At 45.6% G+C, this 22,917-nt stretch overlaps 1 long non-coding RNA gene across 1 annotated transcript in view; it reads right to left on the bottom strand.

Moving 5' to 3' along the window:
- The window catches only part of LOC139749218 (uncharacterized), a 384,303-nt gene extending 367,891 nt beyond the window's left edge, over nt 1-16,412 (bottom strand). The window contains exon 1 of the long non-coding RNA XR_011712931.1: nt 16,101-16,412. This is a non-coding gene — a long non-coding RNA (uncharacterized lncRNA). The remainder of the gene's footprint in view (nt 1-16,100) is intronic.
- Nucleotides 16,413-22,917: the final 6,505 nt, after the last annotated feature.

Below are 22,917 nucleotides of genomic sequence, written 5' to 3'. Positions count from 1 at the left end.
TTGCGCGTGCAATTCCATGACCTTGTAATGTGATCTCTGATAATTGGAACCGTCCATATAATTCAACACCACCAGCTCCATGCATAAACTACATGTCAGAGACTTCGCGTACACGTCATTCAATTTGTGCAACCACACACACACACAATCTCTCTCTCTCTCTCTCTCTCTCTCTCTCTCTCTCTCTCTCTCTCTCTCTCTCTCTCTCTCTCTCTGTACACTCTCAGTGACCCTGAACATACTCTGTGTACACTATCATGGACTCACTGTCCCAACACACTCACTGTACACTGTCACTGATTCACTGCACAGACCAACACACTCACTGTACACTGTCACCGATTCACTGTACAGACCAACACACTCACTGTACACTGTCACTGATTCACTGTACAGACCAACACACTCACTGTACACTGTCATTGATTCACTGTTCAGACCAACACACTCACTGTACACTGTCACTGATTCACAAGAACCCAGTCTGCCTCGTACGCACCTGAACACTTTGGAATGGACCAGCAGAATCATGATCACTTCTTTACGTCAATATCTATCATACCGAACTCGCTTTCTCATCTTCGCCAGGTAGCGTCAGGAACAAGCTAAAATAGCCTCATTTGCATACGTCCAATCCACAGTCGTCACGCAGAATGTATAAAGACATAGTCTCCCATCTATAAAGATGCAATACAGACTATTCTAGTGTTTACCACTGCCGCTCCACACGCCCTGACGGAAAGTTACCGCACATCCCCCATATACCACATCGCTTCATTTCTTTCCATCCTACGCACGCCTCTCCCATATCATGGGACCTGAAATTATAAAGTCTGTTCTGAGACAGAAGTTTTCGTCCAGTTTTCCGTGGCAGCCTCATCCCACATCCCTATTTATGGTTCAAATGTATATATATAAAAAAAAATTCCCCATTCCTGGTTTGTCTAAATTTCTTTGGACACCTTTATATCTGAGGGAAAAAAAATAATAATCTTTTCCCTTCCTATTATTTTTCGGAAGACTATTACACGTCTGGTAAAGTTAATGGTTACACCAGCCCCTTCGAACACTTCCAGATGAGTCTTAAAATTTGTGGTAGGGGGTAAAAAAAAATAGAAAATAAAAATCTGATCTGATTTTCTTCCTCGTTGAATGAAAGACATCCTTCTTTCCCTGGTTTATTCCAGTTATATGTGTCGCGTAACATAAAAGTGGCCTTCACGTGAGGGGGGGGGACTTTGCGAAGGAGGAAGTTCTTCAATCAGATGAATTCAGTCGAGTCTATACGTCTGAACAAAACACATAACAAGAACTTTAGCGTTCCAATCCTCTATCTATACCCATTCGGCAACGTAACTACACAGGAACTACTTACATGATTAAATTCTTCCGGGAAGATGAATACAAGAAATGGAAAAGGATAAACGTATGGTAGGGAAAGAAAACAGGAGGGGTATAAAAAAAAGGGAGAAGGATAAACCCATGGGAGGGAAAGAAAACAGGAGGGGTATAAAAAAAAGGGAGAAGGATAAACCCATGGGAGGGAAAGAAAACAGGAGGGGTGTAAAAAAAAGGGAGAAGGATAAACCCATGGGAGGGAAAGAAAACAGGAGGGGTGTAAAAAAAAGGGAGAAGGATAAACCTATGGGAGGGAAAGAAAACAGGAGGGGTATGAAAGAAAATGGAGAAGGATAAACCCCCCATGGGAGGGAAAGAAAACAGGAGGGGTATAAAAAAAAGGGAGAAGGATAAACCTATGGGAGGGAAAGAAAACAGGAGGGGTATAAAAAAAAGGGAGAAGGATAAACCCTATGGGAGGGAAAGAAAACAGGAGGGGTATGAAAGAAAATGGAGAAGGATCAATGTATAATAGTGAGAGAAAACGGGAGGGACATTGTAGAAACTTTCAAGTGGAAAAAAAATAAATATAAATGGTTCTATATGAACTTGTTTCTTTAGGGCTAGTTAGGAGACAAGACTGCTATACTCTGACAATGTTCACATTGTTCAAAATCAGCGCTTCCTCCCTAAGGGGGGGGGGGCGGGGGGGGGGGGGACGGTCATAATCACAATGCCCTGAACTTTTGATCATGTTCACAATGTTCATAAGCACCTCTCTCTCGCCAAGGGGGGATGGAGGGGAGGGGGGGGGGGGGAAGGAAGAAAGGATATGGCAGTGTTCAATGATCCTTGAACTGTATAGGTCGTGTTGACAATGTTCACAAGCACTCTCTCTCTCTCTCTCTCTCTCTCTCTCTCTCTCTCTCTCTCTCTCTCTCTCTCTCTCTCTCTTCCCAGGGAAGGAGGAGCAGGGGGGGGCGTGGCGTGGGGGGGGGATAGAAGGGGGAGTGGCAGTATCCACTGACCCTTGAACTTGAGGTCATGTTCGCAATGTTTACATTCAGACCTGAGCCCTTCAGTTCCACGTCATATTCACGACGTCCGGACACACTCAGCTCTCTCTCTCTCTCTCTCTCTCTCTCTCTCTCTCTCTCTCTCTCTCTCTCTCTCTCTCACCTTCGATCTCCCTTAAATGGCCCGCTTATCCAAGGACAAACACACACTTTATCAATTACCATTAATTACTTACCCAACCCTCCCCCCACCTCCCCAACTCCCCCCCTCCCCAAAAAGGGGGGAAGGGAAGGTGGGGGGAGGAGGGGAGGGGAGTGATTTAAGTCTATCGTAAATCTAAGCGGTGTCCTTCTGACGTACGAGATTATGGAAGGTTTTGCGTACGGTATGTGTGTGAGAGAGAGAGAGAGAGAGAGAGAGAGAGAGAGAGAGAGAGAGAGAGAGAGAGCAAAACCACGTCCAGACCAACACTGACATACCAACCAAATCAGAGCAGAGGAGGGAGGGGAATGACAAGAGGTAAGACGCTACTGGGAACTGTAAAAAGTTTTTTGAAACTGAAACTGATGCCACACACACACACACACACACACACACACAAGTGGGTACTGGTAGTACTGAGCTCTTTTAAAACTTGGAAGCGGATGGAACGTGGAAATGAAAGGCATGGAATTATTGACACAGAACGATGTACGTAGATTTAGGGTTTCCAAGGGGGGTGTTTTGAATGATAATTCTCACGAGAGAAAAGACATTTGCCATGTTTAGCTGCTCTCTCTCTCTCTCTCTCTCTCTCTCTCTCTCTCTCTCTCTCTCTCTCTCTCTCTCTCTCACACACACACACACACACACACACACACACAAACATACAGGGTGTCGTTCAATGGACACCCTGAGTTTGAATACAGATACGCGTCGCGTCTGAGGCAAACTCAGACCCAGAGGCAAAGGTAGAGAGATAGTCGTGTATATATATATAAAAAAAATAAAGTTGGAGGTAGAGCTAACTCTCGGGGTCGGAGGTAGATGGCTCACATACTCATAACCAAAACATTCCTAATACCAAAGTTCAGGCCGGGGAACTTTCAATTATCTTTTCATATTTTCTTTTTTTTTTCTGTGAGCCAGTTTTTTTTGGGAGCTAACTTTTTGTGAGCTAACTTTGCGAAAGAGAGAAAAAAGACTCTCGTTTGTCAAATGTAAATCCCAGGAGAGTATATATATATATATATATATATATATATATATATATATATATATATATATATATATTATCCCTGGGGATAGGGGAGAAAGAATACTTCCTGCGTGTCATAGAAGGCGACTAAAAGGGAAGGGAGCGGGGGGCTGGAAATCCTCCCCCTTTTTTTTTCTCTCTAAAAGAAAGAACAGAGAAGGGGGCCAGGTGAGGATATTCCCTCAAAGGCCCAGTCCTCTGTTCTTAACGCTATCTCGCTATCTCGCTATCGCGGGAAATGGCGAATAGTATGAAAGAAAGAATATATATATATATATATATATATATATATATATATATATATATATATATATATATATACTAGGCTACCATTAATATAGCCTTACCTTTTTGCTAATTCTATTTAATTACGAAATCAATGTAATTATCATATACCACTGCAGCGAGGATGAGTTTACGCCGATGAGAAGACAAGTGTGGGGAAATGAGAAATGAATTCTGATGACCAGTGATACATTTCTAATCATCGCTGAGCTGATTATCATCGCTGGGCGAGAGCTGGCTGAAATGACATGTGTTGCAATGGCATGTGTTGCAATGACATGAGTTGCAATGGCATGAGTTGAGTTGAGTTGCAATGGCATGAGCTGAGTTGAGTTGCAAAGACATGAATTGAGGTGAGTTGCACTTGTACTGATGTGTGCAGTAGCCAGTTCAAGAGAACAAACACGAAAATATATCAAATCTCTAATAGAAAAAAAATTGCCAAAAAAAAAAAGGTTTTTTTTTCATACTCTCGCGCCACAGATACTGAGCAAAAAAAAAAAAAAAAAATAGTTATATCACTTGACCAACCTCACAGCTGGCCAACCAGCCAGAGTCAATACACACAAATCCGGCTCCTTTTAATAATCTCTACAAGCTTTACAATGGAACTCTCCCAAGAATCTGTCTTTCTTCCTCCAAACACCTCTCTCTCTCTCTCTCTCTCTCTCTCTCTCTCTCTCTCTCTCTCTCTCTCTCTCTCTCTCTCTCTCTCCTGCCTCCATGACGCCCATCGTCCCCCCACAGCACAGTGCGACGGTGTACTCATGCGCTGATAATGGACCTTGGATCTCCCTACGTCACAAACAAACCCCCCATAACTCCACGTCCCTACGCCAATGGCTTACCCAAGACAGAAATGTCTGGATCGCTGCTGAGTTCCACACTCACTCTCTTTAAAGAAAAAAACAAACAAACAAACAAACCCATCCCTTACCCTCTAAGAAACCAGCCTCTGTGTTCCTTAGGCTATCTTGCACAGCCGACCACACCCTCCCTAAGGCAGAACGCCATCTTCCTCCTCCATCCACACTGGGCCACCACCTTTTTAACACGCGCTTAACTTTCCCTGCTCCTCCACCCACCCACCATCACAAAGGACACCAACAAACTTACATACATACGCCCCTGGGAACACTGGCTGTTGCTGGATCTGGGATGAAATAAAGAATCTTTTAGTTTCCCCCTCTGTACTAACATCACTTCGCCCATGCCATCCTAAGCTATACTTCATCTACCAGGTCACATACTTCATCTACCAGGTCACATGTTTCATCTACCAGGTCACATATTTCATCTACCAGGCCACATATTTCATCTACCAGGTCACGTTTCATCTACCAGGTCACATATTTCATCTAGCAAGTCACATATACTTCATCTACCATGTCACATGTTTCATCTACCAGGTCATATTTTTCATCTACCATGTCACACATATACTTCATCTACCAGGTCACATATTTCATCTACCAGGTCACATGTTTCATCTACCAGGTCACATATTTCAATTACCAGGTCACATATTTCATCTACCAGGTCACATATTTCAACTACCAGGTCACATTCTTCATCTACCAGTTCACATATTTCATCTACCAGGTCACACCGCGTCGTCAAAATATCATAGACTAAAGTTATAAACCGATGAAAGAAACAGAGCCCTGAGAATAATCACAGGCTGCCTAGCCCAGCACAGATACCCAACACCCTGTCCAATTCCACAAACGATGCTCCTCATACAGCCTCACTTCACTAGGCTTCCACAGAGCATCTCTATCAACTCTTATCATATGCCTTCTCCAGATCCATAAATGCTACATACAAATCCATTTGCTTTTCTAAGTATTTCTCACTAACATTTTTTTCAAAACAGGCTTCTCACGAAAGACCACATCATAACCAACTAAAAACATACCCCCCCTTAGAAGGGACCAAAAACTGACCCCCCTGCCTCACATTTGAGTAACCTAATACTCACAGAGCTATCCCTGTCCCCCTTCACTCCCCTCACAAACACAACAATGACAAAAAAACAAAAAAAACAAACACGCAGCGAATCACCATCCCAAAAGAGCACTGATCAACTGTCCTCCCTAACTCAGCTCAAACTTGCCACCCCCACAACACAAACATCCAGCTGAGGCAACACTGGACAGACGTGTGTGTGTGTGTGTGTGTGTGTGTGTGTGTTTGTGTGTGTGTGTGTGTGTGTGTGTGTGTGTGTGTGTGTGTGTGTGTGTGTGTATTAATCCCTCCCAGCTTAACGTTCGGGCCACCACCCTACCATTCAACCACTGACAACCACAGCATCAACTTATCTCAAGACTCGTCATGCCTCCCTTCCACCTCTAGAAAAAATATTACAACCACCACCACACACTGAAGACAACGAACATTAAATAAACTCTCTCTAGCTACCCTGTGTCTCTCCACACACACACACACACAGCATCATCACCACACACTTTATGACCGGCTGTCCCGCCCAGTGGACGTGGCCAGCTTCCTGAAGGCTGTGGGAGGAAAGGGCCGTGTCTCTGTGTGAGGAGGGGCAGAGCAGCCCCTCTCCTACAGGAGATATAAGAATACAACTCCTGCAGCGGGAAGGTAAGGCTATTCTATAACATTTGGGGGAACAACTTGGTCCCTAGTCTACAACCGAGCACAGACGACCACCTCCCCACCTTCCCATACACTTCACAGTTGTTACGCTGACTTCGCCTTCTGTGTCCTTCTGTGATCATTCCCTCGCCTTCTGTGTCCTTCTGTGTTCATTCCCTTGCCTTCTGTGTCCTTCTGTGATCGTTCCCTTGCCTTCTGTGTCCATTCCCTTGCCTTCTGTGTCCTTCTGTGGTCATTCCCTCGCCTTCTGTGTCCTTCTGTGGTCATTCCCTCGCCTTCTGTGTCCTTCTGTGGTCATTCCCTCGCCTTCTGTGTCCTTCTATGGTCTTTCCATTTCCTATATCATTTTTTTCCTCCCTTTTTTTATCACCACACATTTTGTCTGGCGTTCAGCAGCTACTGGTCTGGACGAGGAGGAGGATGTCCCTCTCTCGGCTTTTACAACCCACTCCAGCAACGACTTCGTCTTGCGATCCTCTCCGTTCATCGTCTCGCCTCCTTTCTCTACGTCAACATACAGGAATAAGGTGTATCTTGCAGACTTCTATAATCATCTTTATCTTTTTTATCTTCTTATATGATTTTATCACTTACTTTTTGTATGATTTTATCACTTACTTTTTGTATGATTTTATCACTTACTTTTTGTATGATTTTATCACTTACTTTTTGTATGATTTTATCACTTACTTTTTATATGATTTAATCACTTTTTATAATCTCAATCAGTTTTACCGTAACGGGACCCTTCGTCCGTCACAAAGGCCTCAAGCTGCTCCCGTCACGAGGCGTCACGAGGCGTCACACACTTGGAGGAATAAATATCCAATCGCCCAGTCTTGCCTGGGGAGGCAATTACAATATAAGTGATCATCAAAAGACTGTACATGGGTTATCTACATGGGTTATCTACATGGGTCATCTGCATAGGTTATCTACGTGGGTTATCTACATGGATTATCTACATGGGTTATCGACATGGGTTATCTACATGGGTTATCTAAATGGGTTATCTACGTGGGTTATCTACATGGGTTATCTACATGGGTTATCTACATGGGTTATCTACATGGGTTAGCACGTAGTACACCAGGCTGACTAGAACCCATTCGTTATAGATTCGTGGACACACTATTTCCCGTTTTTTTTAGGGACGAACAGTTATCTACCTACCTGTCTATCTAACTATCTATACATCCATCTATCTATCTATCCATCCATCCATCTATCTATCTATCTATCATATGATAGTCTGGACCCCCAACTTGCATCCTTCTATCTAATCTGTTTATTTCACCAAAAGACTCTCGCTTTTTCCTCTCTCTTTCTTTCAATCTTCCCCAAGAAGAAGAAAAAACAAGCTTTCTTTTTTTTTTTTTCCTTCCCCCTCTGGACGTCCACTAATAATTCCCACGAGAAATAACAGCAGGGCCTAAACAGACGACTTCTCCCCTCCTTTTATAGCACCGGTGGACCTCGACTTCCCTCTCCCCCACTCTCTCTTCTCTCCCTCTCTCTCTCCCTACCACTATATGGAGACCAGGCGTTGGCTCGTACTACGCCAGCGAGACACAGAGAGAGAGAGAGAGGGAGACGGAGGGAGGGAGGGAAGGAGGACTCTCTCTCTCTCTCTCTCTCTCTCTCTCTCTCTCTCTCTCTCTCTCTCTCTCTCTCTCTCTCTCTCCCACTATATGGAGACCAGGCGTTGGCTCGTAGTACGCCAGCGAGACACGAGAGAGAGAGAGAGAGGGAGGGAGGGAGGGGGAAGACTCTCTCTCTCTCTCTCTCTCTCTCGTCCGTCCGCTCAGCTCCCTTGGTGGCGGCAGCCGCTCGAGGAACATATACACACACACACACACACTCACCATCAACAGACACAGGCCCCCCCCCACTTCGTAGATATTTCCTTCGTGACCCATCCTCGTCTATGCTGTTCATCGCCCAGGCTCAGGATCTACCAGTCTGGCTGGCAAGGGTGTGGTAGTGGAGGAGGAGGAGGAGGAGGAGGAGGAAAGGAAAGTAGTTCTCAAGTCAAGTTTTATAAGTTTGTTTTGTTCACAAGTCGGGGCGCAAGGGGGGCGTGCGGGGTGGGCGGGGGTGTGTGCGAGTTAAAAGACGTTGTGGTACTTACGCAATAATGATGGGGGGGGAGAGAGAGAGAGAGAGAGAGAGAGAGAGAGAGAGGAAGGGCGGGGAAGACACTTCCGTTTAGAATTAGATTTTTTTTTTCCTTTTATTTTCAATAGCAGACGAGGATCGGTCAGCCTTGAGCTTGGGTTTGTACGGAACATTCCCCCCCACACACACCCGTGCTCCTCCCATCTAGACAGCGCAAGGGAGTGGAATTAGAGGTCTTCTAAGAATGGGCTATCTTTCCTCTCTTCTATGAATGTGCTATTTTCCCCTCTCTTCGTCGGGCTGGTTCACGATCTGAAGAAGAGTGACATCCACTGGCGTTAATTACCTCCGTCAGGAGGGAGGAGGAAGAGGAGGAGGAGGTGGGAGACGAGAGGAGAGGAGAGTGAGAGAGAAAGAGAGAGAGAGCCTTGCTCTTGAAGGGCCGTAGACAACGGTACAATCCAAAACCATTACCGTCCGAGCCACGCGCCTCTCCTGAACGTGAGGTAGGTGGACGCGCTGATGGGCCTCGTTTCCTACGTCGCATAAGGTCCATTAACCCTTCTTGTCTTTTCTTTTCTCTCTCTCTCTCGAGTTCCTGATGCTTAGCCCTCCTGTCTTGCCCCTCACCCTGGCTCCCTCCCCGCGAGGTCCTTGGATTGCTCTCGGCCAAGTGCTGAAAGGGGGTGGCGGTCGAGGGGGCCGAGTTGGGAGGCCAATGGCGGGGGTGGTGTAATAAGGAGAGAGAGAGCGAGAGCTCCTCCCCCCTCCTCCAGGAGAACTAGTACGGCGTCGCGTGTTTACTGATGGTGGTGGAGCTGTGGTGGTGAGAGAGAGAGAGAGAGAGAGAGAGAGAGAGAGAGAGCAGGGTCGTCCAGGAGGCAAGGCAGAACTCCTCTCTCTCGACTAACGTCTTCCTCCTGCTGGTGGTGAGTGGGGGCGGCCCAGGGAGGTAAGGGTTGGGTGTGGTAAGACCAACTGGAGTCCTCCATTTCCTGTGATTTAAAGGGCTACTGCGGGTGCCACACTCCGCGGATCACGGTAGATCTGCCGGGGGAGGAGGGTAGGGTAGGGTAGGTAAGGTAGGTAATCTACAGGAGCTACTTAACTACCACAACTACTACCACTACCACTACTACTACCACTACCACTACTACTACCACTACCACTACTACGACTACGACATCCTCCTGAGGGTGAAGAACACTCGCTCGCGCTACATACATTGGCCTAATCTCCGGACGTGCCCCATGATGTCGCCTCTCACATAAACACTTCCTCAGATACTGGATGACCTCGTGTGTCGTACAGTGTGTGTGTGTGTGTGTGTGTGTGTGTGTGTGTGTGTGTATGGGGGAAGGAGGAGGAGGAGGAGGAGACACAGAGGCCACTTTTCTACACACTCGCTCGACGGGAACACACTCCACTTCCACAATTGGCCGTCGCGCACGTCTTCAACGACGGATGGGGTATAGGAGAGAGAGGGAGAGAGAGAGAGAGAGAGAGAGAGAGAGAGAGAGAGAGAGAGAGAGAGAGAGAGAGAGAGAGAGAGAGAGAGAGAGAGAAGCCGGCCCATTAAGAAGGCTTCGTGCCGTAATCCTTACATCGGAGCCGTGGAATAATGAAGCGTCGACCTGGTATGAGACGGAGGCAAGTTATGAGACGGGGAGCGGGTTACTTCTATTCCGGGGACGCAATGGGTTCTGGGGGGAGGTGGTTCTGTCTCTCTGGAGGGCTGGGGTGTGGGGGGATGTGTGTGTGTGATGCAACAGATTCTCTGGGGAGAAGGGTGGGAGAGCAATAGGCTCTGGGGGTGGAGAGAAAGGGGGGAAAGGGGTGTTGTTTGGGAAGGCGCCCAGACATGGTAGGATGTATATGGTTATGTCTGTGTGTGTGTGTGTGTGTGTGTGTCTGCTGGTCCCCTTATTGTTGGGATGACTTTACAGGAAGCTGTTACGACTCTCTCTCTCTCTCTCTCTCTCTCTCTCTCTCTCTCTCTCTCTCTCTCTCTCTCACACACACACACACACACACGTTAATAAAGATACCTAATTACCGACAGTGTTGTACGTATGAATTCCGCCAGCCAACCCGGAATTATACTCTGACAGTGACACGCCACGCAACCACCCTGGTCGCAAGCAGTGAGAAATACGACACACACACACACACACACACACACACACACACATACACACACACACACATACACATACACACACACACACATACACACACACACATACACACACACACACACACACACAGGTGCATTTCACTGTCAAAAGCACTCGACGGAACCCTGCAGTGACCTTACCTACATACACGATCATTATTAATAATTTATAAGATAATAAAGAGAGAATCATGATAACAAAAATTGTTGTAATAAGAACGGTTTTAATAGCAATAATAATAATAATAATAATAATAATAATAATAATAATATTATAATGGGTTATGAATAATAACGATACTGACCACACCCTCCTGTCCTCACTACCACAACCACCACAACAACCACCACAGCCACCACCACAACCACCACAATCACCACAACCACCACAACCACAACCACCACAACCACCACAACCACAACCACAACCACCACAACCACCACAACCACCACCACAACCACCACCACAACCACCACAACCACAACCACCACAACCACCACAACCACCACCACAACCACAACCACCACAACCACAACCACCACAACCACCACCACCACAACCACCACCACAACCACCACAACCACCACCACAACCACAACCACCACAACCACCACCACAACCACCACCACAACCACAACCACCACAACCACCATCACAACCACAACCACCACCACAACCACAACCACCACAACCACCACCACAACCAACACAACCACCACAACCACCACCACAACCACCACCACAACCACCACAACCACCACCACAACCACCACAATCACCACCACAACCACCACAACCACCACAACCACCACCACAACCACCACAACCACACCCACCACAATCACCACCACAACCACCACAACCACCACAATCACCACAACCACCACAATCACCACCACAACCACCACAACCACCACCACAACCACCACAACCACAACCACCACAACCACCACCACAACCACAACCACCACAACCACCACCACAACCACCACAACCACCCCACAACCACCACCACAACCACCACAACCACCACAACCACCACCACAACCACCACAACCACCACAACCACCACCACAACCACCACCACCACCACCACCACAACCACCACAACCACACCACAACCACCCCCACACCACCACCACAACCACCACAACCACCACCACAACCACCACAACCACCACCACAACCACCACCACAACCACCACACACCACCACAACCACCACCACACCACCACAACCACCACCACAACCACCACCACAACCACCACAACCACCACCACAACCACAACCACCACAACCACCACCACAACCACCACAACCACCACAACCACCACCACAACCACCACCACAACCACCACAACCACCACCACAACCACCACAACCACCACAACCACCACCACAACCACCACACAACCACCACAACCACCACCACCACCACCACAACCACCACCACAACCACCACAACCCCACCACAACCACCACAACCACCACCACAACCACCACAATCACCACAACCACCACAACCACCACCACAACCACCACCACAACCACCACAATCACCACAACCACCACCACAACCACCACAACCACCACAATCACCACCACAACCACCCCCACAACCACCACCACAACCACCACCACCACCACCACCACCACAACCACCACCACAACCACCACAACCACCACCACCACCACCACAACCACCACCACAACCACCACCACCACCACCACCACCACCACCACCACCACAACCACCACAACCACCACCACAACACCACCACAACCACCACAACCACCACCACCACCACCACCACCACCACCACCACCACAAACCACCACAACCACCACCACCACCACCACAACCACCACCACAACCAACCACCACCACAACCACAACCACCACAACCACCACCACAACCAACACAACCACCACAACCACCACCACAACAACCACCACAACCACCACAATCACCACCACAACCACCACCACCACAACCACCACAACCACCACAACCACCACCACCACCACAACCACCACCACAACCACCACAACCACCACAACCACCACAATCACCACCACAACCACCACAACCACCACAACCACCACAATCACCACCACAACCACCACAACCACCACAATCACCACAACCACCACAATCACCACAACCACCACAACCATCACAATCACCACAACCACCACAATCACCACAACCACCACAATCACCACAACCACCACAACCATCACAATCACCACAACCACCACAATCACCACAACCACCACAACCATCACAATCACCGTCCTCACCACTATTAAACGTTATAATGAGCTTTACGTCTGAAAGGCTTCAAAGAATGCAATGAAACAAGGAAAAAAAATAATATTTGTTGGATCTGATATCCTATTCTGACAACGAATTAACATAATTCAACCCATTAAACATTTCGACGAAACATAAAGTGGAATTATGCATCGCATTTTCGAAGTGAATATGGCTTACACAGAAGCGATTTCAAACGACATGTCTAAAGAGCAGTTTTAAAGGAAGGCACAAATTACTGTCCTTCTAGTTACTGAGCGTATTATGGCACGTTGCCTTTTCATTTCATGGTGGATCTGTGAGTGATGGTGCGGACAATCGCCATGGGTTATGGCACAGAGCGTTGCCATGATGAGCTGTGGCACAGACTGCTGTTGCCATGATGAGCTGTGGCACAGACTGCTGTTGCCATGATGAGCTGTGGCACACACTGCTGTTGCCATGATGAGCTGTGGCACACACTGCTGTTGCCACGATGAGCTGTGGCACACACTGCTGTTGCCATGATGAGCTGTGGCACAGACTGCTGTTGCCATGATGAGCTGTGGCACAGACTGCTGTTGCCATGATGAGCTGTGGCACAGAGCGTTGCCATGGTGAGCGGTGGCACAGACTGCTGTTGCCATGATGAGCTGTGGCACAGACTGCTGTTGCCATGATGAGCTGTGGCACACACTGCTGTTGCCATGATGAGCTGTGGCACAGACTGCTGTTGCCATGGATGATGATGGCACAGGTGGTGCACAGACCGGTGCCATGAATTATGGTACAAGATGCACAGACCGGTGACATAAATTATGGTACAAGAGTTTCCTCATGAATTATTGTACAACATGTTGCCACAAAATATGGTACGGACAGTTGCCATGAATCATGGAAGTGCTACCATGAATTATGGTACATAGTGCTACAAATAATAGTACGGACTGTTGCTATGAATCATGGAACAGTGTTGCCATGAATTATGGCACAACATGGTGCCATGAAATATGCTACAGGCTGTTGCCATGAATTATGGTAGTGTTGCCATGAATTATGGTACAAACCTGCCATGAATTATGGTACAAACCTGCCATGAATTATGGTACAGGCTGCTGCCATGAATCATGGCACGAGACGTTGCCATGCATTACCATAAGGCGCAAAACGCTACTAAAAATTCATTTAAAGTTTTTTTTAAAAGTATGCCATACGAGTACAAATATTGGGTATCATGTTACACATCGAATATCCTTTTAACCGGCGGTATTCAATAGCACAAGCCGAGTACCAGGCACCCGGAATACCCGGATACCTGAATGGTATTGATTACTCTAATTACCAGAGCACTTGATGAGAGGATTACATAGATAATCACCGATAAGAAAATTACTCGCGAGGGATAAGGCTACGTGAGCCACAAGCAATAACAGATACAGCGCCCCTGGTGTCCGACTCACGAACTACACATATACATCACCACCATTATCATACATGTATACGTACACATCTATCTATTGATTTATAATTTCTTAAGGACTATTTTCTATTTCTGGTGTTAGCCAGGGTCTCTCTCTGAAAGCTCCTGCAGCTCAAGGATGCGCTACTTCCAGGAGCAGGTAAACGTAGGCTTCTTTGGAGTGAGATGCTATTTAACGTGACTGTATTCCCAGTGATACAAGCCTCGTCAAAGGTGACTTTTCACTCGCAGTAAAACAGATGGAGTTCGATATATATATATATATATATATATATATATATATATATATATATATATATATATTGGAAAGGATCACAATTTTGCACTTGGGAGATTTCGTGTTTCATTTTCCCCGTGGACTCATAGGAATATATATATATATATATATATATATATATATATATATATATATATATATATATATATATATATATATATATATATATATATGAAATCCAATATTGTACCGGATGGACCAAGTTTAGCATTAGTTAGAGCCTGTGTTGTGACCTGCAATGCCTGACAGCAACCAACTTGTGTCTTGGAAACTTACTTCATGTATATGTGACACACTACTGCCACCACTCCTACCTGGAGGCGGCTCAGGGTCGGCACTGGCAATGACACGCTTTAACTGACGCGGCGAGGAGATGACACTGGCACTGACACGGGAGTGACACTGGTATTGACACAAGAGTGACAGTGTCTCTAGCACTGACATGGGAAGGACATGGGAGTGATACTGGCACTGACATGGGAATGACACGGGAGTGACACTGTCTCTAACACTGACATGGGAAGGACACGGGAGTGACACTGTCTCTAACACTGACATGGGAAGGACACGGGAGTGACACTGTCTCTAACACTGACATGGGAATGACACGGGAGTGACACTGTCTGTCACTGACATGAGAATGACACGGAAGTGACACTGTCTCTGACATGGGAATGACACGGGCTCTGGCCCTGACACACGTATGACACTCACGCCACCACTGGCCTAGACCTGCTCACGAGGACACAGTTATTTCACTGTATCAATCACCACAGTCACTGGCGATTCACACTCACACACGAACACCAACGTATTCATACGACAGTGACGGCACTAAACAATGAGGATCGACAGTGATTATGGTAAATGCGAATCACTTTTGAGGTAGTTCTGGACAAGGTATTGCTCGTCATCTCGACATTTGTAAAAAAAATTAATTTTAGAATAGAAAATATTAACGATCTTTGCATTACTTTAAACTGGATAATGTGTGATAAATACCGTATGGGGAAATTCTAACAAAACTGTGAGGTAATTTCCCTATTAGACCCTTCTTTATCCTGCCGATACAAAAGAGCAAAAAAAAAAAAAAAGAAAAAACGAAGCCATTTTCGCCCTAAGAAACTAGTCCCTTTGTGGCCTCTTTACTTCGCTGAAAAAAATATAGAAAAAATTTACCCCACGAGTAAAAATTACCATTTAAAAGATACCCTGCGGTATACAGCTAATGGAAAGGGTATGGACTGACCTTGGAAATGCTTCGGTCGAAGCGGCGTCGCGCCCGCCCGCCTCACTCCGTCATTAATTCTCGAAAATATATGCCATATTTTTTTTTCCCCTGAAGCAGGCGTCGTCCTAGTCATTTAACACGTGCTTACGGAACGAGTCATTACTCCTCGTCGTTCGTCATCTGTACAGAACATGGCTCCGACGGACCAGCAACCAGCACTTAGTTGTTTCGTAACTTCATCACGTCTTTTATCATCCACGATCAAGCCATTATAGAGGCGTACGCACAGAAAAAAAAGGTAAACACGATGGAAAAATTTAAAGGCCACGCGGACGGACTCACCCGCTCGGAGTGTAAACAAACAAATGAGATGTATTTACGAATATCAACATGAATAAAAAAAAATGAAAACTCAATCAGTTCATTAAATATGTGATATATACTATTTTCTTTATTAGATTTAGTTAATTTTTTTAGTAAAATATTTTATTTTAGGTGATATTCTCATTATGGAGTATTGATCTTGATTTGACTCGCAAGCCAGCCAGTCGAAACGATACAGTTCGTCTCCGAGCGATACGCTCTGGGAAGAAATGAGCCAGATTTGCGTACAAAAACGACCGGAAATGGGCGAGTTGACGCCAAAAAGCTGTCGTGTGACGCCTCCTGAAGACATTTACAATAGTGGAGGGAACATACGCGTACGCGTTAATGCGTAACAGACGATTGGAATACCAGAACCAGACCAAATTGGTGGAATGATGAAAGAAAGATATGGCTATTGTTCATAGAGAAAAATATAGCTGTTGCATATTATATTAGCACACACAAAACTCACTGAGAGAACTCATCAAAAAATAACACTCACGTAAATCTACGTCGAAGAGGCTAAATATTAATCCGGGCGTTGAGGCAAGCTTCGGTATAAAGTATTCATTGCTGAAAATAGCACAAGAAAGCAGTCTAAAAAACTATGTAGTTATGTTAGAAGCAAGAGCGGGGTGACCTAGCCAGTTGGTCAAGTATTAAGTACGGAGAAACGTTGACCTAATTCGAGACAATTTAGCCATAGCAACGGTCTTGAACTATTTCAATTCGTTGCATATTTTCTTTGTATTTCCTCCAAAATACAGTTCAAGTGTACCAGATCCCTCCCCTAAGCTACGTAATTGAGAGAAAATTTTGCAACACGCTGCTGTACGCGGTTTAAGCTTCGCTACCAGCATGAAACGGAAAGACAGTAGATACAATAGCAGGTCTAAATAAAGTCTTATACAAGGACGATGAAAGAGGCTATAACTATGAGATGGCTCAACCCTTAATTGCTCGTTACAATAAGTGATTTGCCATAGGGCAAGTTCCACAGCCTTGGAAGTTTGCTGGCGTCATAGTGATCACCATATTCGTTATAACCCCATGCCCGGAAATTAACGTCCAATTAGCCTGACATCCTAAATTAGTAAACTTGTGTTAACCACCATAAAGATCGTATATCACTCAGAGAATGACATAGGTATTAATTAAGACTTGTGACGATTGGTGTTGATGAAGGCGTTCATGTCTGACAAACCTTCTTAATTTCTCTCGATATGATCAACACGTATGATTAACAGCGCAGCAGTGGATGTTGATAGATTAATCATCTTCAGAAAACATCCGGTAAAGTCCGGATGTAGATGGCGTTGTTGTCCTCCGATGATAATGGAATATATATATATATATATATATATATATATATATATATATATATATATATATATATATATATATATATATATATATATTCCTCGATAAAAACTTTTCACTGCTTCTAACAACTTGCCTCCCACACCATATATTCTTAATACCTTCCACAGAGCATCTCTATCAACTCTATCATATGCCTTCTCCAGATCCATAAATGCTACATACAAATCCATTTGCTTTTCTAAGTATTTCTCACATACATTCTTCAAAGCAAACACCTGATCCACACATCCTCTACCACTTCTGAAACCGCACTGCTCTTCCCCAATCTGATGCTCTGTACATGCCTTCACCCTCTCAATCAATACCCTCCCATATAATTTACCAGGAATACTCAACAAACTTATACCTCTGTAATTTGAGCACTCACTCTTATCCCCTTTGCCTTTGTACAATGGCACTATGTACGCATTCCGCCAATCCTCAGGCACCTCACCATGAGTCATACATACATTAAATAACCTTACCAACCAGTCAACAATACAGTCACCCCCCTTTTTAATAAATTCCACTGCAATACCATCCAAACCTGCTGCCTTGCCGGCTTTCATCTTCCGCAAAGCTTTTACTACCTCTTCTCTGTTTACCAAATCATTTTCCCTAACCCTCTCACTTTGCACACCACCTCGACCAAAACACCCTATATCTGCCACTCTGTCATCAGACACATTCAACAAACCTTCAAAATACTCATTCCATCTCCTTCTCACATCACCGCTACTTGTTATCACCTCCCCATTTACGCCCTTCACTGAAGTTCCCATTTGCTCCCTTGTCTTACGCACCCTATTTACCTCCTTCCAGAACATCTTTTTATTCTCCCTAAAGTGATTGGTTCTCAGTGAATGTAGGTTTACGGCAGGGGTGTGTGATGTCTCCATGGTTGTTTAATTTGTTTATGGATGGGGTTGTTAGGGAGGTAAATGCAAGAGTCCTGGAAAGAGGGGCAAGTATGAAGTCTGTTGGGGATGAGAGAGCTTGGGAAGTGAGTCAGTTGTTGTTCGCTGATGATACAGCGCTGGTGGCTGATTCATGTGAGAAACTGCAGAAGCTGGTGACTGAGTTTGGTAAAGTGTGTGGAAGAAGAAAGTTAAGAGTAAATGTGAATAAGAGCAAGGTTATTAGGTACAGTAGGGGTGAGGGTCAAGTCAATTGGGAGGTGAGTTTGAATGGAGAAAAACTGGAGGAAGTGAAGTGTTTTAGATATCTGGGAGTGGATCTGTCAGCGGATGGAACCATGGAAGCGGAAGTGGATCATAGGGTGGGGGAGGGGGCGAAAATTTTGGGAGCCTTGAAAAATGTGTGGAAGTCGAGAACATTATCTCGGAAAGCAAAAATGGGTATGTTTGAAGGAATAGTGGTTCCAACAATGTTGTATGGTTGCGAGGCGTGGGCTATGGATAGAGATGTGCGCAGGAGGATGGATGTGCTGGAAATGAGATGTTTGAGGACAATGTGTGGTGTGAGGTGGTTTGATCGAGTAAGTAACGTAAGGGTAAGAGAGATGTGTGGAAATAAAAAGAGCGTGGTTGAGAGAGCAGAAGAGGGTGTTTTGAAATGGTTTGGGCACATGGAGAGAATGAGTGAGGAAAGATTGACCAAGAGGATATATGTGTCGGAGGTGGAGGGAACGAGGAGAAGAGGGAGACCAAATTGGAGGTGGAAAGATGGAGTGAAAAAGATTTTGTGTGATCGGGGCCTGAACATGCAGGAGGGTGAAAGGAGGGCAAGGAATAGAGTGAATTGGAGCGATGTGGTATACAGGGGTTGACGTGCTGTCAGTGGATTGAATCAAGGCATGTGAAGCGTCTGGGGTAAACCATGGAAGGCTGTGTAGGTATGTATATTTGCGTGTGTGGACGTATGTACATGTGTATGGGGGGGGGGGGTTGGGCCATTTCTTTCGTCTGTTTCCTTGCGCTACCTCGCAAACGCGGGAGACAGCGACAAAGTATGAAAAAAAAAAAAAAAAAAATATATATATATATATATATATATATATATATATATGCAGTGAAATTTATATGAGATCATGAAGTAGTGGAATGTATATGAGATTATCAAAATAAGCAAAGTATATATATACATATCATCAAGAAAGAGGAATGATATGAGTTCCGAGAATTCCGTGGTATGTACATCGATCATCCTTGTCAGACAAGTTGTATCAGTTCATCAAAACTCCAAGTCACAATCATGACCATCCAGTCTTTGATCCCTGATACCACCCCTTCGTCAGCGAAGCTCCCACCACCATCACCACAACCACCTCCTGCTCCTCCTCCTCCTGCTATGTTCAAACCGTCTGAGGAAAGATGACTTTTTTTAAACCCTCACATCATCATGGTAGGGAAGGCAAGTTTCCACCGAGACAGTCTACTATGTTGACTGTATCCTAAACTCGGGATGGCTTTCCTTAACGATTGGCGAATCGACAAACCGAACTCCCACTGAGGCGTCCAGGCCCACTTGGCGCACCAGCTACAATCTCTCCACTCACAAGACTGGTTGATGTGATTATATCTCTTTTTCTCTCATGTCTCAAAGGTGTTTGATACCCATGGAGTGTCTTTTTTCTTTTTATATCTAGTACACTGAGAGACTCTCCCTTTAGGTTTTAAAATGCTTCAAGACGAGGGTATGAGATACCCTCATACAATCTGCTATCTCTTTAGGGGGAAGGGGACCTTACGCAAGAAAGGCGTTCATCATAGTCGTTTACTTCTTTTACGCAGAGTATTGGAAGCGTATGGAGGTAGACCATTTGGAACCGAGAAAGAAAAAAGGCCAGTCCCTCGTGGTTGGCCTTTTTCTGTGCATCACTGTTGTGTTTATAGACATTACAAGACTATGACTTATCTTCTATGCCTCTAGGCTGGAGTTATATCATATATATATATATATATATATATATATATATATATATATATATATATATATATATATATATATATACATACGTTCTCCACCAATCATTTCATTCTTTTGTTTTATTGTCTTTACACTTGTCCTCTAATCCTCCATCTTATTTTTATCTCATATAAATAACTTGATTGTGTCTTGTCACTGATTTTAAGACTCACACACACACACACACACACACACACACACAATGTGGCGATTTTTCATACGCTCCTTGACAATAGATAGAGGCAATTTGTCTCTTGGATGATATGTGGGGAAAAAAAGAGAAATATAGAGAGAGTGAAGGAGTGGGAATACAGGAAGACTGGAATACAAAATATTGCCTTGACGGAGACAGAAACTTATGGGGGACACCGTATCTGTGCCACACAATATCCACACACGACAAAGATGAAAATGGAATATTCTCTGTGTCACACAGAACTTCAAAAAAAAAAAAAATAAAATAATCTTTAATCTTTCCGATCTCCCGGTGTATACATAGGAGGGGGAATGTCGAACCACAATATTCTTTCCGTTGTCCACTCCACCACCAGCAGAGCAAGGAGAAGACATCAGCTTTGAACCCCCCTAAGCAACACGGTACAATCCCTTTGAGCGTAAACGGTACAGTCCTTGTAAAAGACGGTACAACGGTACAGTCTATTGGTATGATGACTTGACCTTTGACCTGATCCTTCGGGATGGAGGTCAAAGGCCGTGCAGACATATCAAAACCCGTACCATATTGCTCAAGGGTCGTATCGTATTGCTCCAAGGGTCGTACCGTATTGCTTCAAGGGTCGTACCGTCGTGCTCCAAGGGTCACACCGTCGTGCTCCAAGGTGTCGTACCGTCGTGCTCCAAGGGTCGTACCGTCGTGCTCCAAGGGTCGTAGCGTCGTGCTCCAAGGTGTCGTACCGTCGTGCTCCAAGGGTCGTACCGTCGTGCTCCAAGGGTCGTACCGTATTGCTCCAAGGTGTCGTGCCGTCGTGCTCCAAGGGTCGTAGCGTCGTGCTCCAAGGGTCGCACCGTCGTGCTCCAAGGGTCGTACCGTCGTGCTCCAAGGGTCGTACCGTCGTGCTCCAAGGGTCGTACCGTCGTGCTCCGAGGGTCGTAGCGTCGTGCTCCAAGGTGTCGTACCGTCGTGCTCCAAGGGCCGTACCGTCGTGTTCCAAAGGTCGTACCGTCGTGCTCCAAGGGTCGTACCGTCGTGCTCCAAGGGTCGTACCGTCGTGCACCACCTTGATGACTCTCAGTTACTTTAAGAACAGTTCAATTACTTTACATCTTTTCCTTTTTCATGAAGTTATATTAGCCGTCTGTAACGACTCCATTTCAAAACAAGGAAGCTAATGGAATTCGTGTCCAGACACGAGAGCCAATGGAGGTCATGGAATAATACAAAGGATACGAAAAAAGAAGAACAATTTACAGTATTTTTTTACTTAAAATAACTAGTACATATTTTTACATATGAGACGAAGGACTGCATCGTGTATGAACCCGACTCTGGTGAATTCTATACAAAACTCTTATTAACTTGGCTAAATGCATCTTTCACTAGATCGGCTCATAGCACTTAATGTAAGGGCCTTGGTTAAGGACACAGAACACTTACAACACCTACTTAATGCGTACAACTTCATGTATCATACTGTATATAAAGGGAGGGTGGGGGTGGTGGTTATTACAAAGTGTAGCAGTGAAGACAACACATAATATCACAGGTTTGTTGACATTTTCACTGCAGGGTGGCTCTTAATCTCCCTCGGGAGGTCAGACGCCTGTTATACCTTCGTTTGCTCTTTGATGTTTTGGTCTCAGCATCGGGCTCGAGTCGGGTGATGGCGTGGGTGGGGGGTGCAGGGCTGGTGGAGTCGACTGGGCCCGTCCGGTCGGAGGCGGCTTCTTCGTCTTCTTCTTGAGCCCTCAATCCCCTCTGGTCGACGATCAGGTCATTGGTGTCTGGTCTGGAGCGACGTCCAGCGAAGAAGGTGGGTCTCAAGGGTCTTATGACGGAGTTCCTGTTCTTGCGGCCGAACTTAGGGGACGTGGGCAACTCAGAGGAACCGTCAGTTTCAGGGGAGGAAAGGTAGTCGTCATCTTCCACACTGTCAACTGCTGAGGCGCTGGGCTGTCTTTTAGCTCCTACGGGTCGGAGTTTGACTATCGTTGGGTTAGT

Source organism: Panulirus ornatus, chromosome 6 (assembly GCF_036320965.1).
Source record: "Panulirus ornatus isolate Po-2019 chromosome 6, ASM3632096v1, whole genome shotgun sequence".
Lineage (NCBI taxonomy): Eukaryota > Metazoa > Arthropoda > Malacostraca > Decapoda > Palinuridae > Panulirus > Panulirus ornatus.
Note: the sequence above shows the minus strand (reverse complement) of the source record. Positions and strands in the feature narration are given on the sequence as shown.